At 40.6% G+C, this 12,555-nt stretch overlaps 1 protein-coding gene across 3 annotated transcripts in view; it reads left to right on the plus strand.

The window, feature by feature from the left end:
• The first annotated feature begins 738 nt into the window (after positions 1-738).
• The window catches only part of EXOC2 (exocyst complex component 2), a 283,103-nt gene continuing 271,286 nt past the window's right edge, over positions 739-12,555 (plus strand). Inside the window, exon 1 of one of the 3 annotated variants that reach the window (XM_060614965.2) lies at positions 739-859. The gene's annotated coding sequence lies outside the window, so the exon portion shown is untranslated. The remainder of the gene's footprint in view (positions 860-12,555) is intronic. The other 2 variants (XM_060614961.2, XM_060614962.2) reach the window with 2 other exon arrangements.

Here is a 12,555-nt window from a genome sequence, read left to right on the forward strand (position 1 = left end):
TTTCTCCTTAAACCTCCGTTGCCTCCCATCCTCCATTTTCATGGATGATCTTACTGAGTCTTCTGCTAATAAAGTAGAAACAACCAGAATTCTATTTTCTCAGTTTCCTATCACCACTTTCCCTTCATCCCCACCATTGTCTTTTCAGTGCAAACCAGTCATTTCTTGCCTAGGCTGTTGTAGTCACTCCCTAAGTGCCATTCTTTTTCCTCTAACCAGGCTCTGATTTATCCTCAGCCCAGCCAGATCCCGAAAGGAAGTGACTGCCTTTAATTCACCTTTATATCTCCAATGCCCTGCACAGCGCCTAGCCCATGCAGTTGTTCCTTAAATTTAACTACAACAGTTACCAAGTCTCAGAGTCTCCAGGTGGTAGCCTGGCATTCTCCTCCACAATATCCAAGGTCCTGTGGCTTTTGTGTCTTGCCTACCCTTCAAGAGCCTCGGTAGGAACTACAACATCCCGATTCGGTGCAGAACCCACCAGAAACGCACCGTCTCATCCTACATCCTCCTAGAGGAGATCAGAGGGTACCGAACCGACGCTGCAAGCTGCGGATCCCCTCGGCCTCCCCGCCCCAACCCTCCAGCGTCCCAGCCACGCCTTCTGTCCTGCGGCCCCAGCGCCAGTCCCAGCCCTACCGGAAGCCTGTCCCGACCCTCCCACCAGCTCTTCCCGCAGAGGCTTGGATCATCTAGGACTCGGAGCTCGACTATCCGGCGGATCGACGCTCTCGGCGCTCCCAGCGGGCGGAAGTGAAGGCGCCGGCGGTTAGGGTAGCCACCGCCCGGGACTCTTCGCAAGAGCCGCCGGGAGCTCGGTCGTTGCAGGCCGTAGGGGGCGGCAGGCAGGCTGGAGGTACGTTGTGGAGCCTGGAGGTCCTGGCTGAAGGCCAGCCTGGGGAGGTACGGACAGGCAGGGCGGCGAGCGCCGGCGGCTGGCCTGGTTCCCAGAGAGACGGGTGGAAGTGGTCCGCCGGCGCCGGTGTCAGTCTCCTGCACCGCTCTTCAGTCCTTGACTGAGGAGGAAGGCGCCGCGCGGTTCCTGTCCGCACCTCCGCGCCGTCCCTGACACCTGCTAGAGGCCCAGAGACCTTCACCCCTGCGCCGGTCATGGGCCTCCAGAACACTGACCATCGACCGGTTGGTTGTAGTCGGCTTCACTCGTCCCCCTTGCGTCCCTGCGTATTGTCACTGTGTCAGGTGTAAGAATTTATTCGCGAAGAGCGAATGTGAGACATGTTTTGCTTGTTTTGCTTAAGTTTGCGTCATTTAGAGCTATACTGAGCATTTTCTAGGTGCCTTTCATTCACTGTTCTAAGCGTTTACATTTACTAACTTAATTCTCACGAGAGGTAGATGCTGTATATTATCCCCATTTTACAGAGGGAGAAACGGAAGCCCGGAGTGGTTATGTAACTAGCCTGTAGTTAGTCTTTTAACTTCGAGACAAGGCACCGAAGCTCTACAGCCTGCACACCCAAACACGGTGTCATCTCTCATGTACGCCTGGTGATGCTAGCTTGCTATCCCAAGATTTTGTATAGACACTTCCTTAATTTCCAAGAAACGGTTCTTGCAAAAGATTGTCTTTAAATGGAAATAAGCTATTCTTAATCAGTAAAGGTCAATTATAATGATAGGTATGAGAAAGTTTTTTTTTTTTCCTCCCATGAATCTGAGTAAACTTACAAGGAAACCTTTTAAAAAGGCTTACCCAGCCACACTTTAATTAAATCATTTGGATGGCACTATATTGAAAAACTAGTTATTTTTTAATTTTTTATTAAAAATGTTTTTTTAGTGTTTATTTGTTTTTGAGACAGAGTACTAGCGGAGAAAGGGCAGAGAGAGAGGGAGACACAGAATCTGAAACAGACTCCAGGCTCCGAGGTGTCAGCACAGAACCTGATGCCAGGCTTGAACCCATGAACCATGAAATCATGACCTGAGCTGAAGTCTGAGGCTTAACCGACTGAGCCACCCAGGCACCCTGTAAAGCTAGTTCTAACTGAGGTCTTGTGGCTCAGTCTCCTAATACATTATATTTTCTGTATAAACATTAGTACATTCTAGTCAGGCTCTGTGTAACTGACTCTACTAACAGAAACAATGCCAGAAGCTTCCTGAGGATCATCTGTGTGTCCAAAGTTGTTGACTGAAAGGGTGGTAATAAAAAGAGGATGATGTGTGTTTACTACTCAAATGTTCTCTTCTGTTTAGGAACTTTAAAACATTTTTTTTTTTAATGTTTATTTTTATTTTTGAGAGAGAGAGAGAGAATGTGAACGGGGGAGGGACAGAGAGTGAGAGGGAGACAGAGTCCCATTCAAGCTCAGACTCACCAAAGGTGAGATCATGACCTGAGCTGAAGTTGGATACTTAACTGACTGAGCCACCCAGGGGCCCCTAAGTAGGAACTTAATTTAAACAAGGAAACAGGATCCCCCAGTGTAATTTGGAATGACTCTTGAAAGGTTCAGAAATTTCTTTTTTATCGTGGCAAGCATTTAATTTTCTGTACTGAATATAATTTTGAAATGTTACCTTTTGAAAAGATGATTGTTAATCTGCTTAAATTTTCACTCATTGCACTAATATTTGAGAGCCTGTTATGTATGAATTGTAGGGAAAATGAAATCAGAACTCAAATTTTGCAAAACAGCCTTCTAGTAGAGGACTTTGCATAATTTCTAGCACCAGGAAATGGCAGGATTAAGCCAGAGTATAGGAAATGCTATGTATAGTTATGTATATAGTTAATCTTTTAATTACTTTTTCACCCATTTTCCAATTTATTCATCTTCATGTAGCCAGGATCTAGTTAGCACCTACCACATCCCAGGAGCTTCAGTGTTTATTGAATGGATAAGTTTTAGGCCAGTGTTGAGTAGAGAGGATTTTGAAATTGACTGGCATGGGAAATAACATTGATCACTGTGCTAAGCAGTATGCTAGAATGTTGATTGTTCTCAGATGGTGAGGAATGTGTTCATGCATCTCCTGGATTGCCTGGTGAAATTGCATGGTAGTAGTGTTGTTATTATCACATGGTTCAGTGTATGTTTATGTTAATTTAAAATAATTATTCTTTTAAAAAAGATGTTTATTTATTTTTGAGAGAGTGAGAGTGAGTGGGGGAGGGGCAGAGAGGGAGGGAGACAGAACCGGAAGCAGGCTCCATGCTATCAGTGCAGAGCCTGACGTGGGGCTTGAACCCACAAACTGTGAGATCATGACCTGAGCTGAAGGCAGACGCTTAACTGACTGAGCCACCCAGGGGCCCATAAAATAATTACTCTTGATACAAATACACAAACTTAAAGTAATTGTAGAGAATATGACTCTTGAAGCTATGGGTACATCTATAGTCATCTTTGGCCCTCAGTTTGAAAATTATGGAGTCAAAAGGTTTTTCAGCTTAGGAGTCAAAGCAGCCATTTACTTGTCTGTGAGCTACCACCTACCTTCTTCATAGCATGGGCATAGCCTCTTTGGGCTTCAGTTTCCTTTTTCCTGTAGTCAGGGAATATATAAAACTAGATTAAGATTTTTTTCCGGGTTTGAAATTTTTCAGCTCAGTGAATCCAAAACCAGTTAGCACTTGTCCTATCCCTGTGTTGTTTTAGGGGCTATAGGTATTACTGGTATTTACATCTGTCAAAAGGCTAAGTTCTGGCTGGATGGAGATTAGTTTTGGCCATTTTTGTATCTCCCACTTTAGCATATGCTTGACATACACATTAGAAATAATATTAGCTTAGATTCAGAAGGGGCATTTTTGCTCTCAATTAAAGAATATCTAAGAACTAAACTATAATATTTAGTGTAAGAATAGCAGGAATTCAGAGAAGGGGATCTTTTGGGGTTAGAGTAATTGGGAAAACTTCATGGAGGTCAGACCTTAATGGGGAGGATGTGGCCCTTCATAGGGAAGGCACTGGAACGCCTGGGTGGCACACAGAAGAAGGCCCACAGGCTGGTAAGTAAGTATGTTTTGGATTATGGAGTGCCTTGAAGGTAAAGCTGAGGGGTTTGGAACTGACTTATTATGCATTTTTTTTCCCCCAGGAAAATTGTATTAGGCTTGCTCTAAAGTTTCATCAACATTCTTTAACTTTAATACCATTGGTAGCATTTAAGACTGGGGTGCATCCCAGGCTTAATTTTCGGTTTTGATTTTAGTAATTCCTTCTACTTACTATTTCCTGCTTAAAATATGTCTTGGTGCTGGTAGTGGGAACAACAGTGGACACTGGGATTTGGGAAACCTGGAGTTTAGTTAATTAGAATGTAAGCTGCATAAGGTGGATCCAAGCAGGCACCTAGAGTGGTGCATGGCACAAAGTTAGCATTCAATAATGTGCATTGATGAATGAGTTCTCCTTTTGCTGCTTGCTAGCTGTGCTGCTCGCTAGCTGTGCTGCTCTTGTAAGGTTGTCTCATAGTTTCATCTGTAAGATTTGATGAATTTTTATTTTTTAATGTTTATTTATTTTTGAGAAAGAGAGAGAGAGTGAGAGACAGTGTCAGCAGGCTTCAGGCTCTGAGCTGCCAGCACAGAGCCTGACGTGGGGCTGGAACTCACGAGCTGTGAGGTCAGACGTTTAACTGACTGAGCCACCCAGCTGCCCCAAATTTCCTGAATTTTTAAAGGCCTTTTCCACTTACAAAGTTATGTGATATTGAAGATTATATGATTTTAACTTTGGTTGTATTATAATTTTACTGAAAGACAAAACAAGACTGAAAGCCAGGGATATTTGGTTTTAGTTTAATGAAATCCCCATGTGATTGACATGATGTGTATCTGGATAAATGAAGCAGAATTCATGCCAGATGGTTCAAGTAGGGAGATTTTAATAAAGGCACTACTTGCAGAGGTGTGGGCAGGGTTAGGGAACAAACAAGGGACAGTGAGGCCCAAAGAGAAACTGACAACAAGTAGAGGGAACAAAAGGACAAACTACAGCCTACTGAGAGCTGGAGCCAAGCAAAGGGGTATGGCTATTGCCAGAGATGTACCTGGGAGTGGGGAAGCAGGACTAAAATGCCGATACCTGAAACTAGTCCACTTCTGAAATGCAAAGCTCAAATCTTCCACTCTTTGCTTAGGTCTTATCTTTCTCACCCTCACTCAGTTACCTCCATTACAGCTGCACTTTTACTGGATCTTTGGTCACTCTCATACCAGAATGCTCAATTGTATTATTATCTGTTTGTAGCATCTGGCTGGCAAATTCTCCACCCTGGACCATCTCAGTTCTTTACCTTCTTTAATGCTTGAACTGAGTTGCTGAAACCAACAGGGGAAAATTCTAGCATCTAGATTTGTACTCCTATGGATCCATGGTCATCAGTCTCAACTGACCATCAAAGAGTTTTCTAGGGTTTTCCTTGTAAGTGTTTGCTTCTGCTCTCTGCAGAATGTATTTTAAGCATTTTCCATTTTTCTCAAATCTCTCATCCTTTCACATAATCTATACTCCCAGCAGATACTCTTGCCACCTACTTCACAACGAATAGAACTATCAGTGGAGAATCCCATGCTTTTTCTTCCAAAAAACCTTTCTTCTTTCCCCAGTTACCCCAAAAGAGATTGCATTTATCCTAAGACATATGTCCCAGGCCTCTGTATCCACTCTTGCCTTTGGGAGCACTTTATTTAGTTGTTCATTGGCCAAAGGCTCATTCTTGTCAGCCTTTAATCATGCCTAGAGACAGATGACAATTAAAGCAAAATAGAAAAACAGTAACAATAAAAAACTAGCATGCTCCTTTGATTTCGCATTCCTCTATTCAAATTTTTTTCCATCCTAGGCAAAATTCTTAAATAGTTGTTTTAAGTCCATTTCACACTCATCCCACTGCTTTCTGGTTTCAGTACCTATCACTCTATTGAATGTCAGGGTCATCCATGACTTCCTTGTCACAAAATCTTGTTCCTATCATTTTCCCAGTATAGTGCCTGGGACATAGCAAGTCCTTAATAAATATTTGTTTTGACTGAATTATCTGAGGTTCCTTGTTCCAAATTTTAGTTTATTTATCTCTTTAATGAGGAATCCAGCACTGTCATCTTTTGAGGTGCTAGATGACCAATCTGTATATATCCCAAATCTTCTTGATGGACTAAACAAAGATAAAAATCAGTTTTATTTGATAATGCCTTCTTCAGTATTGTCCACGTGATCTGTGTTTCTGAAAAAAAAAAAAAACAAAAAAAAAACACTGGGATGCTTTTCTTTTCTGAAGAAATAATATTTTCTGAAATATCAAGAAGTAATGTTTTGTTCACCCAATGTAAATCTAATGAAGATGAGGGTGGTAAGGGACATGGGTACAATTGGCAATAGACTGGTGAATGAATAATGCTGTGCTTTTACATGAACTACGATTCCTTTTTCCTTCCATTGAGTAGTGTATTTTCTTTAAAATTTTTGTTTTTGTTTGTGTTTTTGGAGGGTGGTGGATTTGCACTGGCCTGTTTCACTTTCAGTATGCTATCAGTGTCCAGTGACATAATTTAGAGAACCAGCCACCTTTAGACCTAACAGCTTTTGACTTTGAAGTGTAGTGAAGCTAATTGTCTTCTAGGAAGACTTAGCCTGCTGAGGCAGGGGATTTTAAAGTTTCTGGGAAATAAAGAATGAGACTTTTAATTGATGGAACTAATTAAGATGGAATCCAGTGTTTGTTTTAGATTAGCTGTGTACTCAAGTATTTATGTAACAGATCAGTTATGTGGGAGCTCTAGAGAGCCAAATTGTCAGGCTTTTCCCCTATATACTCTCTTGCTTCCAGTATTCTTTTCTAGTTACTTCTTGTACATTCCCTTCCCTTTACTGCAAAACATTATAGCAAGAGTGAAGGGTTTTTTTTTTCATTATGTATGTGTGTTTGTATATTTTTTAAATATTTATTTTTGGGAGAGAGTGAGAGAGACAGTGCACAAATGGGAGAGGGGCAGAGAGAGAGGAGACACAGAATCCGAAGCAGGCTGTCAGCCCACAGCCCAACGTGGGACTCAAACCCATAAACCGTAAGATCATATCATGACCTGAGCCAAAGTTGGACCCTTAACTGACCTGAGCCACCCAGGCACCCCTATATATATGTAATATTTATAGATGCATAAGTTTATAGATACATAATTCAGTGCCATTTATCAAAGTTAAATTTTTTTTAATGTTTATTCATCTTTGAGAGAGAGAGAGAGAGACAAGAGTGTGAGTGGGTAAGGGGCAGAGAGAGAGGGAGACACAGAATTTGAGGCAGGCTCCAGGCTCTGAGCTGTCAGCACAGAGCCCGATATGGGGCTTGAACCCACGAACCGCGAGATCATAACCTGAGCCGAAGTTGGACGCTTAACTGACTGAGCCACCCAGGCGCCCCTCGAAAGTTTTATTTTTAAAATCATTGTTTTTTTTTTCCCAAACGAATTAACACATAAAAAGTTATGCTTTCATTTAAAAACATAGTTATTTTGGGGAACCTGGGTGCCTCAGTCAGTTAAGTGTCTGACTTTGGCTCAGGTCATGATCTCATGGTTTGTGGGTTCGAGCCCCGCATAGGGCTTTGTCCTGACAGCGTGTAGCCTGGAACTCACTTTGGATTCTGGGTCTCCCTCTCTTTCTCTGTCCCTCCCCTCCTCACATTCTCTGTCTCTCTTTTTCTCAAAAATAAATAATAAAACATTAAAAAAATTTTAAAAATTGTGTATTTAAATTATATTTTGTTTGTAGGAGTGATGAAGGAAAGAAGTCTAAAAAGAGCTGGGAAAGTAGGGATGCTTTATCTCTTATTTGTTCAGTCCTTCCTTTGTGCAGATGACTCACGTCATGATCCCAGGGTCATGGGATCCAGCCCTGCATCAAGCTCCACACTGAAAGTGGAGCCTGCTTGAGATTCTCTTTCTCTCTCCCTCTCTCCTCTCTCCCTCTTTCTCCCTCTTTCTCCCTCTTTCTCCCTCTTTCTCCCTCTTTCTCCCTCTTTCTCCCTTTCCCTCCCTCTCCTTCTCCCCCTCCCTCTCTCCTTCTCTCCCCCTCCCATCCATCCCTGCCTTGCATACTTAAAAAAAAAAAATGTTGGATAGAAGAATTCATGTCCCCGTCTTTGAGACTTGTCCCACCCTGTGCCCTTAGATGGTAAAATGTGTTTTGTGCTGAGATAACTTGATCTTGACCCTGCACAGGAAAAGTAGAATGAGTTTACAGAAAATGGAAGGAAACAAATTACCATTCTTTAAAACCCTTTTCCAGTATCTCAAGGAGATCCCTCTGGGGTTAGCCCAGCCCAACCCCAAGAGGCAAGTCTATTCTAGAACAGGTTGAACATGACTCAAAGAGGATGTGGTGAATTCTTCATTTGGTTCTGTTGCTGGGCGGCCTGAGTCTAGTGGCATGTAATTTTATCGTTGAAACTCTAGGCATCTCTGTAATGAGATTTTTCTGGGGTCCTTTGGATCCATGATGACTCTGGACAGGAAAAATCTATCTAGTGCTATTATTTTTGGGGGAAAACTTTCACTTTTCTGTGGCCTGATTTAAGAAAATAGTGCTTTAACATCAGGAGGCTTTCCCTGGCCTCTTTGGTGAGGGTTCTTCAAGTCTCCAGTGAATCAGAACTCCTGTTATTTCCAACTCCTGGTCTTATCCCTTTAGCTGAACCGAGCCTCTGGGGACCTCAGAGGGTAAGACACCTGATCACTTATTTCTTGTTAGCTATTAAAATCAGCAGGGGCACCTGGGTGGCTCAGTCGGTTAAGCGTCCGACTTCGGCTTAGGGCATGATCTCACGGTCCGTGGGTTCGAGCCCCGCATCGGGCTCTGTGCTGACAGCTCAGAGCCTGAAGCCTGCTTCAGATTCTGTGTCTCCCTCTCTCTCTGACCCTCCCCCATTCATGCTCTGTCTCTGTCTCAAAAATAAATAAACATTTAAAAAAAAATTTACAAAAAAAAATCAGCAAAATTCTTCTTTAATATATAGTAAAAATTTGGTTAATCATTCTAAAGCTACTTTTGTGGTTACTATTTTTCTGTTTCTTTCCCTTAATATTTTTGTTACTAGTTATTTTTTTAAATGTATATTTAGACTGAAGTTATGTAAAAGATATTTTACCCTCTGTTATTCTACCAGTAAATATTTTGGAAAATCAAAGGTTGTGTTACAGTGAAGTATGGGAAAATTACAAAATTAAAATTTTCTGACCTCTGTTGCAGAAACACTAAATTCATTCTGTGTGCTCCATTAAAGGAAAAGAAGCAGACGGGTTAAAACCAATATAATATAAAAGAAAAGAAAATGCACTTGTTTAAGTATACATTATAAATTGTAAGAAAATGTGGCCTTTCCTCTTTATTTTAATGAAATACTTTTATAATGACAGTTTTCTCTTTTGACCTGTGATGGATAGAAGGTTAATTGATGTTAAATGCATGCTTTGTTAATCCTTCATCAGCTACTAAATTGGTATGGGGGAGTACAGGTCAAGGATACACAAGGCCATGGCCAGCTTGTTTTCTCAGGGAGGTTTTTCCCTTTCTCTAAACCACATATCACTCAGTCCAGCTGTATGTAGAGGAGATTCTCCACTTTCCCCTCCCCGCTTTCCCTCTCTCTTTTCTCACTCTCCTTCAACCTCCCCCCCCCCCCCTTGCCCTCTGTGCTGCCGAGTGACAGCTTGTAGATGTTGCGTGCGAGGAGTTCAGCTGGCGCTGTGTGGTCTGAGTGTGTGGTCTCACTCAGTCGAGAGGCTGCTAACAGGGTGGATGAGAGAGAGCAAGACTGTTTACTTTAATTTATTTCGGATGCCGGAATTGTGCCCAGAGTTTCTCCTAAACTTGATTCCATAGCTAGCAGCTTCAATCCCTCACAGCTGTGGTGCAGTCTCAACTCCCTGTCTTCTCCCAACAGGCACTTTCCATAGCATCTGCCTGTTTAATCCCTGTGGCTCAGAAATGTTAATAGCACTGCTGAGTGCTGTGATTATTTTGCTTTCACTATGTCAAGATATATGGCCTTGAAGAAGTTTCTTTTGAGGTCAAGCTAGAGAAGTAAAGCAGAGATTTTAAGTAAGTGACAAAGTTGATGTATTTTTAGAAATAGGAAAAGCTATTATACAAAATTGGGTCAAATTAATCCAACTCTGCTCATGTAAAAGAATCTGGGAGTTGTGTGACAACAGTCTGTCATGTTTAACAATTTTAATAGAATTAACCAATTTAAGCTGACAGTTGATTCCTTGACCCTTTTTGAAAATCTGCATTGATTTTGGCATGCCTGTTTACTGTAATTATTATATTTGTCATATTGGCTTATAATACAGTGATATTGGCTTATAATACAGATCTGACAGGTTGAGACAAGTGAAACTTTTTATGCATTAGTATAAATTTAGGACAATATCTTTTTTTCTAATTCTTTCATTGTAAATAAATTAGCAGTAGTATCTTGATTTTTGTTCCTCTCTCACTTCTGAACATTATTACTAAGATAGTCAAGTATTTTGTCATTTAAGTAAACACTAGACTGTTGATATCACTTGGGATTTCGCATTGCTTAGCTTCTTTATTTCCCCATCTTCCCCACAGTCTTGCTGGAATGGAGTTGGTGTTACCGATGTGTTGTCTAGGACTGGAAAGTCTCGGCCACTGACATTTTCCAGAGAGGTTAATATGTCTAGCTTATTGTTGTTCCACTATTTTCCCTGTCATTTTTGTTTTATTTACTTATTTTTTAAAAGTTTATATATTTTGAAAAAGCGAGAGAATGAGAATGAATCTCAAGCAGGCTCCGGGCTGTTAGCACAGAGTCCAATGTGGGGCTCACCTCAGGAACCATGAGATCACAACCTATGCTGCAGTCAGGAGTTGATGCTTAACCGACTCAGCCACCCAGGTACCTCTTCCCCATTATTTTTACCCTGAGTTTTAGTTAATGAACTCAGTTTCCATCACTGGGAGGGTAAATAAAGTCTTTCCTACTCCCTCCTGTTCTTTCGTCCTGGCCAAGGTTTTCTTTCTTTCATCTCATTTGATCTTAAATCAGAAGACTTTAAGAATTCAAGTAGTGTCAAATGCTTTTTTTTTTTTTAATGCTATCATCTTGTATTTCCTCTTGTGTCCATTTTTTGAGTGTTCTGTTTGGTGGTGAAAATGGTAATCTATTGCTCCCAAGAATTCTGAAGCAAAATTAGTGTTATGCAAAACATTGCTACTATCTAATCCTGGAACATTTTCCTTACTCCACAAGAAAACTCTGAATCCTGTCAATCCTTTTCCATCCCCCCTTCTCTAGCTACCAATAATATACTTTATCGTTATGGGTTTACTTATTCTGAACTTTTATATAAATGCAGTCATATAATATGTAACCTTTTGTGTTGACTATGGCAAAATATGTGCATGGTGTCAGTCATTACCCTATTTCTTTTACCTAATGAGTGAAAATTCTATAGATAGAAAAAACATTGATAAACGATGGGTATAATCAAGTAAACATTATAAGTAGAATTGAACTTATGTTTCAGAAACTCAGAAATATTTAACAGGAGCTGTGAAATGCTCTAGGCTTATATTTTATAGAAATGCCATGTCAGTCACCCAGCCCTTCCTTGTAGGAGTAAGTCATGCAGGGACCTGTTCTCATCCTGTCTTGAACTGAGCAATGCCGTTGCTAACTGGCTTTTGAAATTTGATCTAGAACTCTAAAAGGATAAATCCTGATTGAACCAAATCCCTCCATTCCTGCTTTGCTTTTATTGGGCTAATGAACACTGAAAAGGAAGAGGAGCAGAGTTTTGGTCTATGTAACGGAGGTGGCAATTGGCCTCAACAGCAGTTGATTCTCTTTCAAGGGCAGAGAAACATTGTCTTTTGAGCTACACTGCTTTGGCAGCATTTTTAAAATAGCATTTCTAAGTGCATCTTTGTTGAATACAAGTTCATCTTTAAATCTAAGACAAAAATTACTGTCTTTGGAATTTTTATTATTTAGAACCAAAAAGTAGAATTTTAGAATATATTTTTGGTTTTGCTCTTCTTTTTTATGTGTGGATTTTGACATTTGAAAAATCAAACTTAAGTCAGTTTTGGCCTAGTTTTTATAGAAATAAAGGATGGTTGAAAAATAAGTATTTTTCTAATGTAAAGAATTATGAGAGGTACAACTAATTTTGATTTAGACATTTAAGATATTTTTTTGAAAAGGACACAGTATTAAAGATCTGACCCTACTCATTAGAATTTCTGATTTTCAGGTAATTCTTTATGGAAGAGGCAATACAGTATCAAGTTTTTCACCTCTTGGGCCTTGTAATTAGAGGCCACGTTTGAACTTGACCTACTGTCACTCAGAGGTGACCCATAGAAGATGAGTTGTTCTGCACTTTGTGGTTAATTTGGATTCATTTCTGATTCCTTTCTGTGGCATGAACAAATAACTTGTCTTTATAGTTAGCATTTCTGTATAGAGTATTAAGAGGAGCTGTCACAGTTTGAGTAAACTTTTAGGTTGTAGTTAGAAGACTCAATTTTTTAGTAGTTTTTGATTGCT

The sequence above is a fragment of the Panthera onca genome, chromosome B2 (assembly GCF_046562875.1).
Source record: "Panthera onca isolate mPanOnc1 chromosome B2, mPanOnc1 haplotype 2, whole genome shotgun sequence".
NCBI classification, from domain to species: Eukaryota; Metazoa; Chordata; class Mammalia; order Carnivora; family Felidae; genus Panthera; species Panthera onca.